The 23,926-nt window shown below is 39.8% G+C and overlaps 1 protein-coding gene across 1 annotated transcript in view; it reads left to right on the forward strand.

Annotated features, from left to right (window-relative positions):
* Positions 1-23,926, forward strand: part of CADM2 (cell adhesion molecule 2) — a 425,691-nt gene that overhangs the window by 392,662 nt on the left and 9,103 nt on the right. The window lies entirely within an intron of this gene.

Below are 23,926 nucleotides of genomic sequence, written 5' to 3' on the forward strand. Positions count from 1 at the left end.
GATTAAAAGCAAGTATTGGCACTGGTCCCATTAATTATGATAGATAGATAGATAGATAGATAGATAGATAGATAGATAGATAGATAGATAGATAGATACATAGATAGATCTATAAGGGAAGCAGGGGAAATGTCTGGGGCCCAAACACCGAAGGGGCCCATGCAGGAGGAGGGCTATTCTGCAGTGTCGGGCCTCATCTGAAAGCTGGATCTTGACTAACCACAGGATAGTGCATTACACTGCTCACAGAACAATGAATATCCTTTATAATTTATAGTAGGGGAACACATCTCGGCTGCTGCAAAATCTCCTTTTGAAAATTAGGGGAAGACTCCCATCCATAGTTGATTGATTGACATTAAATCCTTTCATGCTTTTCTTTAAAAAAAATTTGTACTGCAGCATCTAAAGTGTGTATTCTGATGTTGTGCTATAGCTGGTACCCAGCAGTGTATAATAATATAAAAAAAATACCAATGCTAAAGAACATCTTTTTTTTGTTTTTTGTTTTTTTACAGAGGACCTCTCACCGAAAAATGCAATGTAGGCAGCAGGTTATAGAGCAGGAGAAGCTGAGCAGAGTGATATGTAGTTTTATGGGAAAAGATTTAGTAAAACTTCATTGTTCATGGGGGAGACGGTATCCTTGAGTAAATTCTAAAAGAAAAATCTTCAGCACTCTATAAAAACACTTCTTTATTGGACAATCCTTAAAAACAACAATCAAGTCATACTATGTCTGATACGCATAGGTATGTTTTTTTTTTATCGTTTTACAAAATGTTTCTAAGGATTTTCCAATAAATAATTGAAGTTCTTAAAGAGTGCAGGAGATTTTTCTCTTTGAATTTGCTCATTGTGGATACACCTTTTTCCGGCTCAGGACATCTCCTAGCACCTGTTATGTGGACATCCAGCAGAGACAAGGCGGTGAGTGTAATCAGTTTTCTTCTGGTTATCTGTGAGTGACAGCTATCTCTGTGTACACACTTACTCAGGAAATCACTGATAACACCTCTCCCGTGAACAACTAAAATCAGATATACCAGAGATTTAAATGCATAAATAAAAGTTATACTGAATCTTTTCCAACGAAAATATAAATCAATCAACTCAGCTCCATAACATCTATAACATGCTGCCTGTAGATTGCATTGCATTTGAGGTGACAGGTCCTCTTTAGTCCTTTTTAGCGAGCACTACTTATCAGCCAATCAATGACTGGCACAGTTTCCCTGCAGATTTCTTCTGCAGTAAATGCCCATTTATACAGATCGACTAAGCGGGCAATTATTGGGAAGGAACCATTCATTACTGATAATTACCTGCTTGTCAGAAGAGGTGAGAGGTGCATTTACATACAGCAATCAACTCCACTGTATGGGGACTTAGAGATCACTCCTTCCCATACAGAGTCATTGTCCCTGGGCAGCAGATCTTCTTCCCAGAAACCAAATGTAGGGTGCTTTCATCAGATCTACCTTTACATAAGCCGATTATCAGGAAAGAGCATTTGCATGAACGTTTATTCCAGATAATCAGCCCCATAATCGACCTTCAGAGACAAGCAACGCCCATAGAGTGCCACCCATCTTTGTCCAATCATCAGGTTCTGACATCATATACAAATATCCTCTGCAGATACTTTTGGGCTTCCAAGCAATCTCGTTTTTAATTAATGAGAAGAAAAAAGAGACAAGCGCTTTCAGATTTGCTTAAAGGACTCATTTCAATCAGTTTTTGGGGAATAGAAAAAGGAGTATAGATTGAATGTCCGGGGAAAGCTGCTACAGTATGAAAGACTATGGAGGCTGATTTATGATCAACCAGCGTTTTATGCCGCTCTATGGTATCGTGTGCGCTGCCGGCAGATGCACCTAATTTATGATGAGGTGCACTTCTTATCGTAAATTTGGTGCATCCTCCAGCGGTCCTTATGCTAAATTGAAAACTATACCAACTTGGAGCTGGCATAGATTTCAGTCTTGTTTTTTACCAGAAATCTATCGTAAAATAATATCAATAAGCTGGGCCCACTGGCCCCATCCCCTCCTCACCCTTACAATGCCCCTTCTCAGGAGAATAGAGAGGACTGCGGAGAAATGCCACTTGCCCCTAAATTTAGGTGCAATTAGTGTTTAGAAAGTCACAAACACAAAATGTGTGACTTTTTTATGCCATAAAACTGACCTGGGGGAATGATAACTACCTCCCCTTTGTCTCCGTGCTGCAGATTTTCTGGGATGTGTTGGCAAAATATCTGTAGTATGTGTTATTCTATGCAGTGTAATCACATGCATTTTTTTGTTTTTGTTTGTCTGTCATGTACAGTAAGGAAATGGCTTTGTTGTACAGTGCACCCTGGAAAAAGCATTATGTGTAGATTAGCCAACTGGGCAGCTGTACGCCACATTTCAGGATAATTACTTTCAGAGGAAACATGCAGTAGATCTCTTTTTTTTCTACATATTTTGATTAGGTTGCAAATAAACCAAATGAAACATTTTACAATGAAAGTTCTATTATAAAGACTGCAAATCTCCACCACTGTGCCGTGTAACAGGATAAATTTACTCTGGTATGGTTACAATGCAATTTCAGCTGAACTTTTTTTTTGTTTACAATATTCTCACTGCTATAATTTTACTGCAACCGGGGGAATGAAAGTGGACACAAATTGAGTTTGGAATGACTTTCTATGATATCATTGGAAGATAACTAGCACACAATCAGGTCCTTCATTTTCTGGGTTTTAGGCATATAGATGGCCTGAATTTCTTATTCTGTTCCTGTTTATTTAGTAGTAACATGTTACATCTTGAAAATATTGTTTATATAAACGACTGAGTGGTGTGTAACAAATTCAGAACACCCTCCCTCGCTTGGTATCGGTAAACACCCCATCCCAAACAAGGAATGCACTCTACTACCACTTCCTGTTCCTCGTAATAAAAGAAGGACACCATAAACCAGAGGCCTAACTTTGTAGCCAGTTTTGGATGGAGTCACAGTATGAGTCAGTAAAAATGTATTACCTCCAACTTTAGCTTCAAAATAAAAATTTTAAATATTTTATATGATTAATATCATCTGATTAACTTAGTAGAGGCATGGCTTGCTTGCATATTTAGTTTTGAAAATAAGTTTTAGTTTTAAGAATTTAGGAAATGTTATACATAATAGTCATATAAATATTCATTATATTTTATCTGCAGCCTTTACTTACCAAAATATAACTCAGAGTATTATAATTACAGAGTATTGTAAAAGTCAGTTTTGGGTGGTTGGAGTCGGAGTCTAAGTGGGATAAAATAGTGGAGTCAGAGATGGTAGTTTGGCTTACAGACTCCAATTCCCCTTATTTTTTGTTTGTGATGCCAGTGGATATTGAAACAATGATGCTCTTATCATAAAGGTAGCTCATATGGCTGTAGGGGCCCCCTAAAAAGAGCAATCCCAGCAAAGCTTGGCTGCAACCCTTAGGCCTCTGTCACACGAGCGTGTCCGGATAAGGTCCGGATGCGTTGTGGCAAACCCGCGTGAGTAGGTACGCAATTGCAGTCAGTTTTGACTGCGATTGCGTTCCGTTGTTCTGTTTTTATCGCGCGGGTGCAATGCGTTTTGCACGCGCGTGATAAAAAACTGAATGTGGTACCCAGACCCGAACTTCTTCACAGAACTTCAGGTTTAGGTTCCAGGTTGTGTAGATTGTATTATTTCCCCTTATAACATGGTTATAAGGGGAAATAATAGCATTCTGAATACAGAATGCTAAGTAAGATAGGGCTGGAGGGGTTAATAAAAAAATAATAATAATTAACTCACCTTAATCCACTTGTTCGCACAGCCGGCATCTCTTATGTCTTCATCTGTGAGGAATAGGACCTTTGATGACGTCACTGCGTTCATCACATGGTCCATCACATGATCCATCACCATGGTGCGCGAACAAGTGAATTAAGGTGAGTTAAATTATTATTTATTTATTTTTAACCCCTCCAGCGCTATTTTACTATGCATTCTGTATTCAGAATGCTATTATTTTCCCTTATTACCATGTTATAAGGGAAAATAATAATGATCGGGTCCCCATCCCGATCGTCTCCTAGCAACCGTGCGTGAAAATCGCACCGCATCCGCACTTGCTTGCGGATGCTTGCGATTTTCACGCAGCCCCATTCACTTCTATGGGGCCTGCGTTGCGTGAAAAACGCACAAAATAGAGCTTGCTGCGATTTTCACGCTACACACAAGTGATGCGTGAAAATCACCGCTCATGTGAACAGCCCCATAGAAATGAATGGTCCGGATTCAGTGCGGGTGCAACTCACGCATTGCCCCCGCGCGGAAAACTCGCCCATGTGAAAGGAACCTTAATCTAAAGGGTTTTGAGAACAAGGGCTTAGATTCTCCCACCACAACCAATATATAATTAGGGGAATGAGTCCTAATAGAAGGGAGAGGGGCACAGACAAGCAACAAGTCCTACTGTCCCCGATGGTTCAGGATGCAATGGTTTTTACCAGCACCAGAAGGGCAATTTTACCTCTGCATACACCTCTGAATTGGAGACACACTGCAGATTCACATTATATTAGGATAAGGGGGAGAAGACCAATCTGGGGGATCCCTCTGTCAGTGGGAACCTCCATAATATATAAACCTTTTATTCTTTGACAATTTAAATAGAATCGAATTTTAGGATACATTGTAGCAAAGCAACATGTGTCAATTAATTCTTTGGAGCTTCATCATGTGTGCATTGAGATAATTATTAAGAGTTTATTAAGATAATTAATACAGGAGTTTTCCCTGCAGTGATATGTTACCTTATCATATTACACTAAGTTATACTAAATGATAAATCACCCTAATACTACTTGTAACTGAACTCATTAAAACATCAATCTCTTCTGCTATCAGGCTCTTTAACGAAAGAACATTAAATTCCTCCTTATAGCATAGGAGTAACACACAACTGTGTTACATTTTCCTGAATTCAGGAGGCAGATGCCCCCAATATACAATGCCAAAGAGATCAGTAGGGAGACATTAAGGTGAATCAGGACCACGGTCTAATTAAAACACTTTCACCCTTGTGCGCTCAAAATACTAAAAAAGTACTTTCACACTAGCGTTGTTGGATTCCAGCAGGCAGTTCCGTTGCCGAAAAATGCCTTCCGGATCCGTCTAAAACGCATGAAAATGGATAGTTCCCCCCCCCCCCCACGGATCCGTTGCCGGAAATACCAACCGGATTCGGCAAACCGTATGGAAACGGAGATCTGGCAGAGGGATGGGGAGGATTGCGGCGCTGAGCTGTAGAAGGCAGCGCAGAAGACAGGGAAGGCGGCGCAAAAGACAGGGAAGGCGGCGCGCAGGGAACCGGGCGGCGAGGGGTGAGGCCGGGCACCCTGTATTAACAGACCTCCCCTTGGGCACCTTAAGTAAGTGATTGACAGGTTATAAAAAACTGTTTTTTAGGCAAATAGAGCCAAAGTGAGGTTTAATAAGGCCAGTTTAGGATTCTTCTTATTAGTCTGGACATGAGCATATGTTTAGGTTAGAGGGGTTAAATCTGATGACAGAATCCCTTTAAATACTGTATACTTACTCCACTAATTCCGTTGCCTGTCTCTGAGGTCATCCCAATTTGGCACAATGGTCTCACAGAACTCGTACCAGAGGAGCCGAGTTGTTTGGTGGTCTGCGTTGGCGGCGGTCGGTGTGTTCTTTCCTCCACCACCATCTGGATAAGGAAGCATTGTCAATTAAAAAACTGCCGACGTCCTCCTCATCTTTTCTGGTGGAGAACCCTGGTCGGGAACCCTAAAAAAAAAAAATTATTAATTTTAAATACTCACACAACCCCAACCGCCGCAAGCTGCCCGCCTTCATCTGGCAGAGGCTCGACGACCTCTCTGAGGTCTACGGCGCCCCGTTACAATGTGTAATTGAATTTCCTCATGCCAGCCCATACATATCAGCCAACACCCAGAACAAAGAATGGTCCTTGTCTTATGTATACTGTATACTACGGCATAAAAGGCCTTTTGTGTCAGGTGAATTACTAATTTTTGGGGTCTACAGTAAAAAATTATATCCAGTTACTGCCTAATGTACCTCCAGACACATAATCACTTGTTCTTTTCTGTCAGGTGAATGCCTATTTTTTGGGGCCCATACTCCCGTGGCCTAAAATAAAAATTTTCTAGGCTCCAGCAGGGCACGTTTTTGAGAGTTTCCCTTTAAGACGCATAAAAATGCCCTTTGGTTAAAATACATATTTTTTGTGGGACTTTTTGCCTTGATCCTCCTTTGGTATGTCATTGTCCATGTTGTGGGACTATTTGTGCACTTCTAGTAAGTATTTGGTTGCTGCAAATATGACCTGAAGGTTTTTCAGCTTTGCCTGTCATTAAAGTGAATGGGGCCCACCGTGAACGGTTCGCAAACATTTGTACCCGCAATGCACGATCGCCGGCCGTAGGTCTGCCGCATCGGATCGCAGACCCATTCACTTTAATGGGTCCGCGATCCGGCCGTTCCGCTAAAAGATAGGACTTGTTCTATCTTTTTGCGGAACGGAAGTACGGGACGTAACCCCACGGAGGCACTCCGTAGTGCTTCCGAGGGGTCCCGTCCCGTGCGACCGTTCCGCGATTCCGGATTTGCGGACCCATTGAAGTGAATGGGTCCGCATCCGTGATGCGGAATTCACACGGAACTGTGCCCGTGTATTGCGGCCCGCGATTACGGCCACGGATCACACACGTTCCTGTGAACTTAGCCTAAATCATATGACCTTTCAGACCGCTTATATGCTACAATAGTCATATGCTGGCCACTTATAAACAAAGACCAGGGGGCTCTCTGGAGATTTTGCAATGGATCGGTAGGGATTGCAGAGTATTGTATTTATTTCTTTATGTTTTTATTTTATTTTATTGTATAATATTTACTTTTTTGATAGTCAGGAAATCACAATGCTTATGTCACCAAAATCAAACCATTTTATGTTTCCAAATTTTCCAGCCAATATTACTCAAAGCTGGACCATCATTTTCAAAATTCTAGACATACATTCCGTAAAAAGACAGGATTTGTCCTTATCCTCTATGTTTTTCCTTAACCTTATGTGATTTAGTCATTTTTATGAATTGATGTTGTCTTGCTCTAATTATACAGTAGTATAATTATACAGTAAATCTGTCAATGTCCTTGGTTTGCATTGTGGTTTTATAATTTAACAGTTCTGTGTTCATGTTTGATTAGTGTTATCTTCCTTCATGGAAAACTCAAAACATTGATATTTTTTTTTTTTTTACAACCAAATATTTAATATTTGCTATCTTGATTATTTTATATGGGGATTTTTTTTCATCAATGTAATTTACACAGCTCACAAAATTAAGTCCTAAACAATAAAAATATGTTTTATTTTCCTAATTTTGTGCAGTCCATTTAGACTTTCTCTATAATTAACCCCCCCAAAAAAAATGTATAATAATAATAATAATATTTCTATCTTATATTCCATATATTATTGCTAGTAATTGGAGGTTCAAAAGCTCCTGTAGTTCAAAAGATCATATAATCATTATTTAGTTGATAATAATATAATTCAGTTTCAAACCAAAGTTATGCAGATCTGCTCAATTTCCCCAGCAGTATATTCACATGACAGGTTACCTTTACATTTATGACATTACTGAAGGTGCCTGTGCAGTAGGATTAGTGAACTACAGTTTTTGACTAGATGTACATCATGCGAGCAAAGCTGTGTCAGTTTGCTGCCATAGCGCTCTTTGCACTGTATATGTATATTCCCATAATCTTATATATATAACCTTAATTGAAATACAATAAAAGTTAGAATTTTCTCAAAGTTTCTCGATTATGATATTCAGCCCTCAGTGATAACTGAAAACAGAAGTCAGCAAAAATTGAATCTGTCTTCAAATACTTTCAGTATTGCTGTAATTTGGTAAAATAAACATGGCTCCATTATTTTCTAATGACTAGCCAGATTAGAACACATCTCATATTCCCCCAGTGGGCAGTACTTAAGACGTGAGTAACATTTCTGTCTCCCGTAGTCAAGAAATCCCGAATGGAGGCAATTGATGAATCTGCATTAGGGAGCCATACAAGAGATGCATTGTAATATGTCTGTCGAAATCAGTGCCTTTGCACATTTTATCAACAGCCAGATGAAAGCTTTTATCACATTTATTTAATTTGCAACTTGAGTTAGTACTTACATTGGACCCTTGATTCTGGGCCTTATTGCTCTCTGCAGGGAATAAAGGAAATTACTTTTTCAGTTCAGATGTAAAATGTAGTTGCCTTAGTGAAATTCAGATATATTGCAGTTCTTTCTTTCTTTCTCTTTATATAGACCATTTCCAACTAGAATCCTGTCAAGTACAGTATGTGATATGAGCATTGAAAAAAATAAAAATAAAATCAGTTTGTCATAGGATATTCTGGTTTTTTTACCCTTTCAGAGAAAGGTTATGAAGGTAGGACTGACCTGCATAAAAAATTACTGCGGACGGTGGATGGGAACTATTTGTAACAAGTATAGGAGTTTTGGGACAATATATGTTTGTAGAAGGTTTTTGCGCCCTATCCAAGACATGGCAGTGATAAAGAATGTAACTGGTTTTTAATCTTCTTCAAGAGGGGGAGATAGTTGGATTTATATAGTCTTGTAGGGTCATTGGTGAGTGTTATTCCTAGGTATGGCAAAGAGTCGGAGCTCTATTTGAAAGGGAAAGAGGATTTAAGAGCGTGGACCATCTGAGCCGAGAGGGAAACACCCATAGCTTCAGACCTGGAATAGTTTATCTTAAATTTAGATAATGAGCCAAATGTAATAAAGAAATCCAGAATCTGTGGGAATGCCTGTGTAGGGTTTGTAATTAGTACAAGGTCATCTGCAAAAGCAGCACATTTATGTTCCACTTTGCCTACTTTCAAACCTTTTATAAGAGGGTTGTCCCAGAAAGCTTGTAATAGAGTTTCCATCACCAGGATGAATAGGGAGGGGGAGAGTGGGCACCCCTGGCGTGTCCCATTAGTGATATGGAAGGATCATGACAGGGTTCCATTCACTCTCACTCTAGCACTAGGCAGATGGTATAGGGACATAATTGCTTGGATAAAGGAGTCAGGTATTCCAAATCTGTGCATCGCACGCTGCATGTAAAACCAGTCAACTTTGTCAAAAGCCTTTTTGGCATCAGTACCTAGAAGAACAAGGGTAAGAGCTTGCTGCTTGGCCCATGTAATGGCATTAATGAGTCTACATAATTGACAATTTCCCTCCCGGCCAAGACAAAGCCGGTTTGTTCCTGGTGGATAATTTTGGGGGTGAGGGCATTAAGTCTAGATGCCAACAGTTTGGCCCATATTTTTATGTCCAGATTAAGCAATGAGATGGGTCTATAATTGCTACATTCCTTGCTGTCTTTACCTTTTTTAGGAATGATAGTGATGGTATAAGAAGAAAATATGGTTCCAGCACTTGTAATAACTCAGTTGCCTTTATTTCTTTCTTGCAGCATGTAACTCACATGGACACAAACCTTCACCTCAGTATGGTTGATGCGTTTCGATCACCTTTGTTCGAAACGCGTCAACCATGCTGGGGTGAAAGTTTGTGTCCATGTGAGTTACATGCCACAAGAAATAAATAAAGGCAACTTAGTTATTACAAGTGCTGGAACCATCTTTTCTTATATTCTACAAGAGTGATCTGCTTGGCTCGTTCCGTGCACAGGGCGGTGGATTGTAAGGTGAGCTGGTTTTCATTTATGGATAGTGCTGGTAGCCTCAAGAGCTTGCCTCGGGAGGGGTTTTCCTTTAGCAAGAGTCTGGCACCAACTGGTTATATGGGGAGCTAGTGTGGGAAGAAGTTTTTTTATAGCATCCCACCGGGAGACCGTCTGGTCATGTGGCCTTGCCTATGTGTGGCCTTCATCCGTAATGGGGACCAGTAGGGGTGAGCATTCGTCAGCATTTAAATTAGGGAGATTAAGGTTGTTTAGGAATATATCTTTATGTTTTTTACTTTCAGTTTCTTGTTGCCCTTCTGGTGAGATGGGATGAGTGGGATCTAGATTGTACAATTTGTTGTAATAAGAGCAAAACTCTTCTGCTATGTCTTTTGTGAATGAAACAATCGATCCCATGTTTGTTTTAATGGTAGGAATGTATTGTGTTTCATTATGTTTTTTAATTAGATAAGTCATCAGTTTATTTCCTTTGTCTCCATGTATGTATTGCTTGAATTTGACGTACTGATAAGCTTTCGCACATTTTATGTTGAGAAGCATCTTCAGTTGTTGCCTTAAAGAAAGAAGTTCTTCTTGGGCTAGTGTCACTTTAGATCTTTTCTGAATAGTTTCTATGGTTGCAATTTGACATAGCAGGGAATTTTCTGTCTTTCTTTTTAAGTCTTAAACCCAATGCTGTGAATTCTCCACGTATAAATGCTTTGTGGGCTTCCCAAACTATGGTCTGGGAGGTATCAGATGGTTTATTGTCTTGAAAGTATTGAGATAAGTGTTTATCTGTATCTAAAAGGGTCTCATTTAAATGCCACATCCATTGTCGAGAGGGAAGATTGGCGAAGGAATGGGAGATTGTTACTGGGGTGTATTCCGAAACAGTAATAGGGCTGATAGTGGATCAGCATATCATATCTATATGTGTCTCTGATAGCAATATGTAATCTATCCTCTGGTATGATCGATGGACTGCTGAAAAGAATGAATAATTGTCCGTCTGGATCCTGTTGTACCACTATGGGGGTGAAAGGTACATATTTTCACATTGCAATACTAACACCTCTAGCGGCTGTTTGGTATGTACAATGAAACCACTGTGAGAAGTTTGTGTGAGCTATGGGTCTCTTGCAGGAAACAGATATCAGTTTTGTTTCAAGAGAGTAAGGATCTGTGACCTTTTTTGTGGAGTGTTGAGGCCCCTGATATTAATGGTAGTTATGTTCATGGACGCCATAGGGAACCAATTGTAGTAGTCAGGTCATGCTTCAGATAGATCATCCAAGGCAATACAAAAGATAAAACATAATGTAAAACAGGAACAAAGGAACATTTCGGAACAATCTGTAACGTGTACATTAGTAGTTTGCTAGTTCTGCCAGGCTCCACATCACATAGCAGAAGCCACAGCGTAAGGAGCAGTAGCACCTGAGTGGTCTCTGAGTTAGACCACTGTGCAGGAGCATGTGGGAGCGGGTGGTGATGGAAAGTCATCCCAACCCGGTCCCTCGCCCCCATGCTTCTAAAATAAATATATTTGTTTGATAAGAGAGATAGGGAGAGGGGGTAGGCCAGAGTCAACTCTAAGACACACCCCCTCCCCTTGCCATCCAACCCAAAAGGCACATAACAGGTGTTGATAATAGGAAAAAGGGATAATGCCGAAGACATATACAATGAAATATTGATAGTTCAGTTCACAGATACCTGTGGTAAGACTTCTGCTGCTGGTAGCAGATGATCTGTGTGACTCTGTATGTAGCACATAGAGGAGTCTATAAAAAAGTCATTGTAGGTAGCTATCCAGGTCCCAGACACCAGCATGGATGGATGAAGCGCCTAAGGTAAGTCTCTGCTGGACATGGACACCACAGAGCTCCCTGTGTATTCTTAAGACACTCCATTATGTATGTGGGTGACAAAGCTAGAGGACCTAGAAATATCTGGAGGTGTTTGCCAATTCTTTAGAGGCAGCATCAATAAAACAAAAAGGGGTCTGATTTGCATGATTGGACTCCATTAATACCTATATCCAGTGCATGAGGTAACAGGGAAAGGGGGTAAGTGTCCCGTCAAACACTGTGAGGAGTTCTACTAGTGTGAATAGTGGCACAGAAGGTGATATCTCCAACTTCTGCTGGCACTGGAACCATGTAGAGATGGGAGAGTGATTGTAGTTCACTCCAGGCATCTCTTGCTGTTGGAGGTTTTGTGTTTGGAGACTACCACCCAGGGCTACAAGGCGGGTAGCTCTGACAATTTGGACAAGGCAATGTCAACTGGTAGCCAGGGTTCTATGGGCAGTGGCGGAATGTCCGGGATATTCCAAGAAGCTTCCAAATCCTGGGCATGCGGACAAAACAGCGGCGTCCATTTTTAGTAAAGATGAGCCCGAAGGGAAATAGCCACTGGTACAACAGCTTTTGGCTCCATAGGTGGTCAGTTAGTGGCTTGAGGGCATGGCGCTTGGCCAATGTGGAAGGGGCCACATCCTGATAAAGGAGAGCTAGTGAGTCGCCATACCTTAGTTCTTTATTATCATGGGAAGCCTGCAAAATGGCCGTGGTATGCCAGAAGCTCAGCAACCCGCATATAACATCTCTGGGTGGTTCTCCTTGTCTAGGCGTGGGATGGAGAGATCGGTGGATCCTCTCAATAATAATAGTTTCTGCCCTATCATCGCCCAGCAGGTCCGCGAATAGATTCATGGCAGCAGGTTCCAGCTGCTCTGACAACACCAACAATCCATTTATCCTGACATTATTTTGTTGGCTTCTGTTTTCTTGGTCCTTGATCATGAGGTAGGAATTGTTGTGCAAACTGATCTGGGCCTCAAATGAATGTACTAAAGCTGCGCTGTGCGCTACTACTAGGCCCTGGTTGTTTTCCAGCTTGTCTACTCGATGCCCCAGAGCCCTCATGTCTTGCCTTAATTCTCTTATTTCTTGAATCAGCGGGGCTAGGGCCTGGGAAAGGGTGAACTTGAAGAAGGATTTTATAAGTGCACTGTTGTCTTCAGCTTGCGTAGCTTCTCTAGGGCCAGGGTGCAGTCTCCTTCTTCCTCCTCCTCTCCCTCAGAGTCACATACATATCTGTCCATCTATCCTATTTCATATTTATCCATCTGTTTTTATGTATTTACTTGAAAGGCCATTAATTCCATGGCACTGTACATCAAAGGAGGTTACATATACTTAATATAAAACACAAATACAATGCTAATGAAACTGGTACAGAGGGAGAGAAGACCTTGCCCTCTTCAAGGGAAGGGGAACGACACAGTTAGTGAGGGTAAAAGCTGGTCCTCTGGTTGTGTGGTGGCAGCATGCTAATTGTAGGTGGTAGGCTTTCTGGAAGAGGTGGGTTTTCAAGTACATACTTTGGAAGGTTTGGATGTTGGGGAAGACTCTGATGTGCAGGGATAGTGAGTTCCAAAGTATGGGGGATGCACATAAAAAATCTTGTAGACAATTGTATGAAAAACAGGCAATAGGAGAACAAATAAGGAGGTCCTGTAAGGATTGGAGATTACGTGTAGGGATGTACAGTATCTGGAAACCAGGTTACAGATATAAGGGGGGGACAAATTGTAGATGGCCTTATACTGTATTTAGTTGTTAATATTTTGAACTGAATTTTCTGGGCAAGGGAGAGCCAGTGAAGGGATTAGCAGAGGGGAGAGGGAGAAGAGGAACGAGGGGACTAATGGATTAACTGGGCAGATGAGTTTAGACTAGATTGGAGGAGAGTGAGAATGCTAGATGGGAGGCCAGAGAAAATGATATTGTAGTAGTCCAGGCAGGAGATGAGGTTAGCTTCACAAGTGAAATTTCCTTGTTTCTGAGTCTTGGCAGAACTATTCCAACTCAAGACTTCAGAAGTCCTGACCTTTTGTAAATGAACCATAAGACAGACCAACACACTTGCTAAGATGAATGAGAGCATTGGTGATGTCTCCACTGATTTTACTTGTTCACGTTCCTCTTTTTCTCCATTTAGTCCAGATTCCAGACCGTCATGCGCAGACATATTTGGTCCGGGATGTGCAGCCCTATTTAGTGATTGCATGGTAAAGTCCTTTTTTCTGGTCCTAGGGATAGGGATAGAACATAAGCCAATTTTGATTGAATCCTCAAATCTATCTCATATCTATCTATCTATCTATCTATCTATCTATCTATCTATCTATCTATCTATCTATCTATCGTGTATCTGTCAGTAATCCATTTAATTATTTGCCTATTTTTATTTTAACATTGTTCAAATATTTAATTCTGTTTCTGGATGGAAAGCTGGACTATATTGGCACACATGTAGTAAGTACCATCTGTACAGATTATGCACTGTTTATCAGATTATTGTGCCACAACATGTTACACTCTTTGCATGGCGTACCATTCTAATACCAAGCAAATTAGACTGCCACACTGTACAAACAGCATAGTGAATCCTCTTTATACTGACTTAGCAAACTTAAAACTTAATATGCTAAATGTGTTGAAGAAAAAAAAAAAAAAATTGACATTTGCCATGACATCTATAATTCACAATGTCAAGTTAAAAAGCTAGGAACTAAATTGAATATTGTAATTTGTAATTTATTGTGGGTGTTTAAATAGGAATAAATTAATAAACCTAATAAAACTTTGTATTCTCAATCACCCAGGCTATTGTCTATTCATTAAGTTCCACCCCTACAAAGCATGGCATGAAGCCATAGTCAACTAAAACAAAAAGGAATAAATTATACATTTAGGTGACAGTAGGTTGCTTTTCTCTTTCATGTTACCATTTAAAATAAATATAACTTCAACAAAGTTTCTGAAAAGATGTTCCAAGTTCTAAAATTGCATAAAATTCAGGAAATGTATTACATAATTGCTATGCCAAAACATACAGTGATTGTTTATTCCCTGTGTATTATTATATTATTTTAAAATAATTTTAAGATATTTTAAGATAACGATGTTTCAATGGTTAGCACTGGTATCTTGCAGCGTCGGGGTCCTTGGTTCGAATCTGACCAAAGACAACATCTGCCTTAAGTTTGTACGTTCTCCTCCTGTTTGCGTGGGTTTCTTCTAGGTACTCTGGCTTCCTCCCACACTGCAACAATATACTGATTGTGAGCTCTATTGGGGACAGCAAGTGATGATAATGTCTGTACAGCCCTGAGCAATCCGTTTGCATTATTCAGAACGGATCCGTCCTGAGTTACATTGAAAGTTAATGGGGACGGATCCGTTTTCAATTACACCATATTGACTTACATTGTAAGTCAGGACGGATCTGTTTGGCTCCGCATCGTCAGGCGGACACCAAAACGCTGCAAGACCTAAACCATCTCACATGAAAAAGCCACACAGAACACACCATCACCCACACTGCCTACATTACATGATTCAAACTACACAAACCATAAAAGAATCAAGTTATAGTTTGTTGCACATAAAGTGTCAAGTCAATGTTTGCTACATTTGTAAGTATACCGTAAATGGCGAGTTAAATTGCTCTGTAACCTTGATGGTATAAATTTCCTTTATGGTATGGTTGTTGTGCAACTGCCGACTACTAGAAACTACAGGATTGCATGGCATGGAATCTAACATATTGCATTATGACTCTTGTATTTCTTCCCTGACTAAGTTGCACTACATAATGTTTGTTTTTCATCTTCATAAAATGTTCATCATCCTCAGAAGTACTTTCATATAAAGCTGCAGACACAAAATAATTCAAGGAAGTGTCAATCTGGCAAGCCACCAATAATTTTGGCCCATCCCACTCATGCACTTAAAATTTACCATTAAAATGAGCCTCAGGTCCCTACCTTACTTCTGAGAGAAGTATGTTCACCTGATTGCCATGGCATGAAAGTATAAAGTCAACCAGAAACTATATACATACATAATACTGGAGTCACAAGCTGCAACATAAAGTAAATGAAGCATTTTACAACATGAGTACCTTACACCCTTAAGGAGACAGTAAAATGCACAACACAAAAAAGCAGTAGAGAGGCACATTACATAAAAATGATGTGCAACTAGTAAGCATCGAAAGTTAAAATATTTCCAGGGACGAAAATGAGAATTTTATCGTAAATAAGTTCATTTAGGTTGGAGAAATGCATGTTTCTCTTTTTACGATGCAGTTTGGGAGCTATCTCTGCTTTGATTGATACTTTTATGCAATATTTTATTTTATTCCTACCATAAATTTAAGAGGAAAATCCTGAAAATCGAACATGTGAACATAGCAAGATTTTCACAATTCACAGTCTTTTCCATTAGAGGTTTCTGAGATGTTTAATATGGCATGAAGTTTTACTACAGCTATTATACCGCAACCACGGCCAATGGAAATTGCCCCTGCATTTATTTCTACTGTGAATTATAAGTACGTAAATTACCATGAATAAGAGTCATTTTATTAGGCTTCGGTTTAGGTATAAAATGAGTGCTATTAATAAACTATGAGCTATAAAAGCACACTGGCAATTGTTTGGCATACTATAAACATAAAAAAATTAAAATGAGAATAAACTAAAAGGACAAATTGCATCCTAAAATACAAAATATTTAAGTGATACTGCATAAATAAGCATTTTAAAGTCACAATATGTAATGCATATGGTGGCAGAGCAAAAACGCTAAAGAAAAACTTTCTCAGTGATTTGGCAATATTCACAGTACTGAAACAAGCAGAGGTCAGGGCAAGCCAAATATGTGGAAATCCCTGAAACTAGTCTTGCAGGCAGCAAAGGGACAATACTGTAAACAGTCCATGGTCAGGTCAGGCAGCAGGGTGTCTGAGCCAGTAAAAGGGCAGAGATCTGTACAAAGGTAGACAGAATAGTTCATTCACTGGGAACTAGCAAGCTAGACAACCTAAAGCTCAGACATCCTCACATAGGGAAAGGTGTCTGAAAGACCCAGAAGTGCCCAGCCATTGGCTGAGGAAGACTAGTGTGCGTGCAATGCCAGTGATCAGGCCCGTTGCTGATAGCCAGCGGGTCTGGACTGTTGGGCAGCAGAGGGGGCAGTTGGGTGAGTGACACCCACACATGCCGCCAGCATAACAGCTTTTACCACTCTACCACTTATTGTTGTCATCTCTACTTGTTCCTTGCATGATGGTAGGACAGTACAATTCTCTTGAAGGTATCTTCATCCCTAGTATGTTAATATTACAGTTCCTATGGAAAAGAAACCTCATGTGTTGGGGAGATTAAAGGGGCATTCCATTATTCTATTATTCGGGAGATTAAAGGGGTATTTCAACCAAAGCCAAAAGCCAATTAGATGTTTCTGTAGACAATGCATAAGTGAAGAGAACAAATCTCCTTTACTTCCCCACAATTTGGTCACAGAACCACTATTATCTTAGTAGTTGGTGGTCCTACAAATAGGACTTTCACATAAATTTACATGATACCCTTTATTTTTATTAATGGCACTTAGCTTGGTCGTGTCCCATTAAGCCCTATTACATAGGTCAATAATTTAGATTATTATTGGGAATAAATGATTTGTATGAACATTTGTTCCTGATAACTGGCCAGTTACACCTACAGATATATAAACGCCTGTTAGCAATGATCCAGCAGTCTAATACTACAACCGATTACCCATTGAACGAGCAAAATAATTGTTCATTGGGTAATTGGAGTCTTTCAATATGTTTAATAATCATTGTTTTGCTGCAGGCAAACCACTATGCAGCATGGGGACGAGAGATGACATAACGATCGCTCCTCCCACGCTGTAGAGGAGATCACTGTATGTAATAGCAGCAGTCTCCTCCACTATCCAGCAGGCAATTGCCGAGAAGAAACGCTTCCCTCCCGACAATTGCCTGCAGAATCTGTAGGTATAATAGAGCCCTATATATGCCACCGATCAAATGCTTTTTCATTGTTCAATGGCATCTTAAATTTGGCACCTAAAACAATTGTTTGTATGCAGCTCATCACCCGTGGTAAACAGGGATGTGCTGTTGAGAATCAATGTATCTTCATTGGGATGATTGATCGCATTAGATGGGATGGGTGGCTGCATGTAAATGAAATTCTAATGCTTATGAACAGTCAAGCTATGATCAGTAATAAATGGGTTATTCCCAATCCTTGCCTTGAATATTGGCCATCATAACAAATTAATGTAGTAGCAGGGTACTTAAACATGCCTCTTTTTTAACCTTCTGGAAGGTGGTAGTATTGGGCGCGATTATTCAAATCGTGAATTTTAATCTCTAATTTTCATTTTAATTTCTATTTTAGAAAATAGTGCAATATATTCATATTTGCAAGTTTTCTAGATTTTTTTTTTTCATCAGTATCCTCCCTTCTTGCTTTTGGGCCAATCAGAAGGCTGCAATGTCTTTGTCTGAGCTTAGCAACATCCCTAGCAACCAATAGGAAAGCTGCCTACCCCTTACTGTATAAGAACTTCCCAAGCAGCCATTTTCTGTAGTTTTATGGAGATCTGAGAGAGAGAGCAGTGTTATTGCTGTGCTCTGTGCTTTACTGTTTAATTACATTAGATAGTTAGTTATCTTATATATAAAATACAGATAGTTAGCGGGAGATAGTCAGTGTAGGTTATATCCTGATATAGTGTAGCTGGTTCCAGTGCAGGGTGTTAGGTAGTGTGATAGGAATTACTGTTTCTCTGCTGTCCATACATACATGCTACAGACATAGTGCTGTGATGTCACAACAATACTTAGTGCACCAATCAGTAATATGTAGTCAGACCTGATAAAATGTGAAGTTGCACGTATTGTGCAAAAATATGCGCAGCATTAATTGCCGATTTGCACAATCGCAAAAATATTATATCACTCTATCTGCATATAAAGCTATTGTAATGTTCTGCCATGCCAACCATTTCTCCACTCTCAGGAAACATCTAGCCGCTTAAAAAAATTAGTAACAGTGACCCACTCCTGTATTTCGCGCGCAATATGCGCATATTACATTGCCAATTTTTTAGCAATCAAGAAAATAATCACGAATTAGCGAATTCGCGAATATATGACGAATATTCACCCAAATATTCGCTAAATATAGCGAATTCGAATATTGCCCCTGCCGCTCATCACTAGAAGGTGGTAGTGGGTTTCAGCACTTTACCTACGATTAGCACAAAATTAGCCATCTTCTAAGCAGTGCTGGTCCCGCATTACCTGCTGACATGACTGACTCTAGAAATCTCAATATGATGGTGCCTTCAGATTGCACCAACAACAGATCTATATAATGGCAAGCGGCAATTCTGATAAAAAATGCACAGGAAGGAGTTTTATAGCTGATGGACATGTTAATAAATCTACAATGCAAATAAGATGTTATTATTGATTTTACATTTGTCAAAACTGCAGCACAAACATTTTGATAATTTACCATTTATGGAGCATCATCCCAGTAGATGTTAAATAAAAATAAATTACAGTAATTTCCAAAACTCCATTTACTTCAATAAAGAAGTCTTTTTATACAAAAAAAAAAAATAGAAAAGGTACCAGATGACCTTTCTCTACTCATAGGGTGTGACACTATAGAAACAGGAAGTCAGGGTGGAACTATAGGTAGGCAATGTATGCAGTTGTCTAAGGAGCCATTGAGGTGGGAGGGTGTATTTTTTTAAATAAACTAAAACATTTTTCACATGCTAAGCTCACAGTTAAAGCAGAGAATGTATCAGGATGGATGTTTCTCATACCAGTTTTAATAAAAAACTCTAGTAGCATAGATATTGCAAAGATAAGTCTGGTCCATTGTCAGGAGTGCTGTGAACCAGAAAAACAAATCTACATCAGTAAGAAAAATGATGTAGATGTATAGTCTAATGTGCATGTTTTCTGGTGCACACATTGTTAAATGAGTGAGGCAACGGGGTTCCTTCCAGTGGCCCACCTACTCCTGTTCAATGTTTGCAAAAGTGTCAGGGGTTGTGTAAAAGTGCAAAATGTCAACATTTTGGTGCAAAATGTACCTTGCACCAAAAATTTCCAAAAGTTTTATGCCAGAGAAATGATACATTCCTCCCACAGAGTGACTGTGGGAGGAATATATAACTGGTATCACTGGTATGACTGGTTTCATTATAGAGAAAGTCATAGAGAAAGCTTGTGAGTCTTACTTTCCCCATTCTCACACAGTTCTTGCTGTATACATACTAATTTGAAGGGGTTGTATCAAGTTTATGTTATCCCATATCTACAGGATATTGAATACCTAGCTGATCACTGGGGATTCCAGTGCTGGGACCCCCACCATCCCAAGAACGTGAGTCTCTTTCTCCCATTCTGATGGAGCGACAGGACAAGCATGCACCCGGCCAGTCCATTCATTTTGTGTACTCAGCTATCTTTGGCGCTCCCATAGAGGGCGAAATGGAATGGCAATGCGTATACACGACCTGCTGCTCCATCAGAATAGGATCATGGGATTCCCAGCCTTTAGACTCACCAGTCAGTCAGATATCCCTTGTCCACATAAACTTGCCACAACCCCAAACTAAATTTACTGGCTTTCTCAATGCATCCTAGCATTCGAGCTGCATTTTTCTTTTAACCAAATCCTAACAAAATATATCTAATCAAGCTCCGTGTCTCCTACTTTATTCTATTCTACCCTGAGATTCTGTAGGAAACCTAACAGGTCAACTTACAGTAGGCAGGAAGGATCTGGACAGTTCTGTGATTGGCATGACTAGATCCCCACACGCTGCCACTTCTACTGAGATATAATGCTTGATTTTAATCTGAAAGGCTCCTTAATACATTTTTATTTTTGGGTCATATCTTTTCTGTGGCGGTCCTATAGTTTTTGTTACCCTTTTCCGTTTTTCTTAGTCATTTGATCAAGAGGGGTATAAACATTGTCAGTGTTTGAGAAGTGAACCATGTGCTGAAGAGTTTATGACTTACTTTTTTTCAGTAGAATAGATAATTCAAAGAATCATTCAACATCAAAAGATTGCTAGAAATGAAGTGCACATCCTGTAATTTGTCTAACACTAAGTACGCCCAAACATAAAAGCTTCTTTCCCCTTGCACATTTATTCGACTGAATTTTGCACAAAATGGATGAGACTAAGGTAAAGCCGCTGTATTCCAAGCATCCTGGTAGTTGATCAATATAATGCATTTTCTTGTCAGCAGATTTAACCTTTTATTTTTTTTTTTCGTGTCTTTGCTCTGCTCTAATTTTTTTCATTTTTTTTTAAAATCTGGAAACAATATGCAGCATAAACATATTGTAAATTTTTTTTCTATGCTGATAAGTATAAAAAATGTCTCCTGGAATGATAACAGAGGCAGCCGAATTTTGTTTGTGCGCCTTGATGTTTCCCACAGATCAATAGATACTAATAGAATTGGGTGGTCTGCAAAGCATGGCAGATCTAATTCCATACAGTATGTGTTTTATGCAAGATAATGCACTACAGTGAGGTCCTCGTGGTTCAAATTGGAAGAGAGTCTACAATAAATCACAAATGTCAAAGAAAGCCATGTATTCTCGAGTTCTGGTCTTTTATTCTGCTAAATTTCTTCCTTAACCCTTTAGTGACCAGCCTACTTTGGGCTTTACTGACCAAGCATTTTTCTTCCTTTTTTCATCGTCGCGTTCCAAGAGCTATAACTTTTTTATTTTTCCATCTGTATAGCTTTATGAAGGCTTGTTTTTTGCGGGACAAGTTGTAGTTTTTAATGGCGCCATTTTGGTGTACACATAACTTTCTGATTAATTTTTATTAACTCTTTCTGGGAGGGAGATGGGAAAAACAGCAATACTGCCACTGCGTTTTTACGACATAAATTTTATGGTGTTTATTTTTCACTATTAATAACATAATATCTTTATTCTCTAGGTTAGTATGATTGCAGTGATACCAAATGCATATACTGTATATATTTTTTTTTACATTTTACTACTTTTTTGCAATAAAACCCCTTTTTTTTTTTAAGAAATTTTTTTTTTTGCATTGCCGCTTCCCAAGACCGATAACTTTTTTATTTAACTTTCTATAGAGTTGTGTGAGGGCTTGATTTTTGCAGGACAACTTGAATTTTTCATTGGTATCATTTTGGAGTAAATGGCGCCTTTTGATCGCTTGTTATTATGTTTTTCGGTGTCAACTAAGAATAAATTAGCAATTCTGTAGTTTTTTTTTTCATTTTTTTTTACGGCGTTCACCATAGGGGATAATTTACATGATATTTATGTAGTCCGGGTTGTTACGGACATGGCAATACCAAACATATGGGGAAGATTTTTTTTGCAATTTTTTTTATTAAAAAGTATTTTCAAGGGGCAAAAAAAGCAATTTTTTTGTGGGATTTTTTTTATTGAATGAATTTTTTTTTTCCACTTAATAGTCCCGGAAGGGGACTATAACAGACAGCTTTTTGATTGCTTTTAAAATCCAATGCACTATCCCTATAGTGCATTGGATTTTAATGGCAATGCTATTCTAACATTGAACAGCAGGCTGCGCCAGAGAGGAGTATCCTGCTGAAAATTACTGACGGCTGGTCTGGGGCCTGCATCAGACCCCAGGCAGCCTTCACATACATCGGCACCCCACAATTGCATTTGCGGGCTGCCGATGGGAGACAGAGGGAGTCCGCTACCTGTATCAGCACTTTACATGCGGTGGGTGCCATTGCCCGTGGCATGTAAAGTGTTAAACAGCCCAGATCAGCACTCCTGCTGGTCTGGGCTGTCAAAGCAGGGCCGCGGCTCTCATGTGAGAGCCGGGTCCCCGCTCCTCTCTGCACTCCCCGCTAAACTGTATTTAGGATTTATTTTATATCTGACATTCAACAAATTAAGACCAACTGAGAGAGTAAATTTAAGGCTGGATTCAAGTGGACTTATACCATGTGAGGTCCATTTTTTCTGCAGACCCATTCATTTGAATCAGGGTGTACTAAGGGAAAATCAAAGATAGAAAATGCTGCCATTTTCTCTGCAAGGACAGATGGTCCATGTGGAAAATAACTCCTATGAATATTCCCATTCAGTTGAAAGGGTCAGTGTTTAGTGTGGGTGCTATCCAGGCCAACTCGGACAGCAACTGACCAAAAACGTTGCTCATCTGAAAGCTGCCTAAAAGGTGGCTAGTGCCCAAATATTGTGATATGTGAGCTATAAAAAGGACAGTTCTGGATCCGTTTTTTATGATAAATACTGTTTGAGTCATGAGCTTAAAATTGATATGTAGGTCAGTGCCTACAGGTGGTGAATACATGCTTTTTTCGGCAGATCTTGATGATTGGCTTTGTTATGGACAGTGGATGGAGAACCACCGTGCCAACTAACCTGTTTGGCTTTAGGCTAAACCTAAGGGCGCTGTCCTGTCTGTGCCCTGGTATTTACCCTTTAAACCTCATACAGGCATCTGGACTTCGCTACTGGGAACTAACCAGGCCGCTACCTTCTGGTGTAGGCCTGATGTAGTTGGCAGCTGACCCACAATATACAGGGTGGGCCATTTATATGGATACACCTTAATAAAATGGGAATGGTTGGTGATATTAACTTCCTGTTTGTGGCACATTAGTATATGTGAGGGGGGAAACTTTTCAAGATGGGTGGTGACCATGGCGGCCATTTTGAAATCGGCCATTTTGAATCAAACCATTCCCATTTTATTAAGGTGTATCCATATAAATGGCCCACCCTGTACATAGTCAGGAGACCGGTCGAGGTCAGGGCAGGCAACGTACAAGGAGGGGAGCAGTGGTGGCAGAAATGGGAGTAGTAGTAGCTAAATAAATAATGTTATGAATTGGAGTGGGGCAGCAGTGGGCATGGGCTGCAAATGAAACAGGCTGCTTTTTTGGATCAAGCTGCTCCTTTGGATCATAGCTGTAATCTATGAATACAGTTTAGCTACAGTATTTACGGGGAGTCTGAGACACACCCCTGTCTCATCATTGGTTCAGTCTGTTGATCTCTCACTCCCTCTATAGCTCTGGCTTCTCAGATCGGCCACTGAGCATAAACACAATCTATCACAAACTTAACAGCATTATTGAATGGAGGGTTCATTTCTATCACAGTAAAAGGAACTCTATGTAGTGATCTGCACAATCCATGAGTTCGTCCATATATACAG

The sequence above is a fragment of the Bufo bufo genome, chromosome 3, assembly GCF_905171765.1.
Source record: "Bufo bufo chromosome 3, aBufBuf1.1, whole genome shotgun sequence".
Lineage (NCBI taxonomy): Eukaryota > Metazoa > Chordata > Amphibia > Anura > Bufonidae > Bufo > Bufo bufo.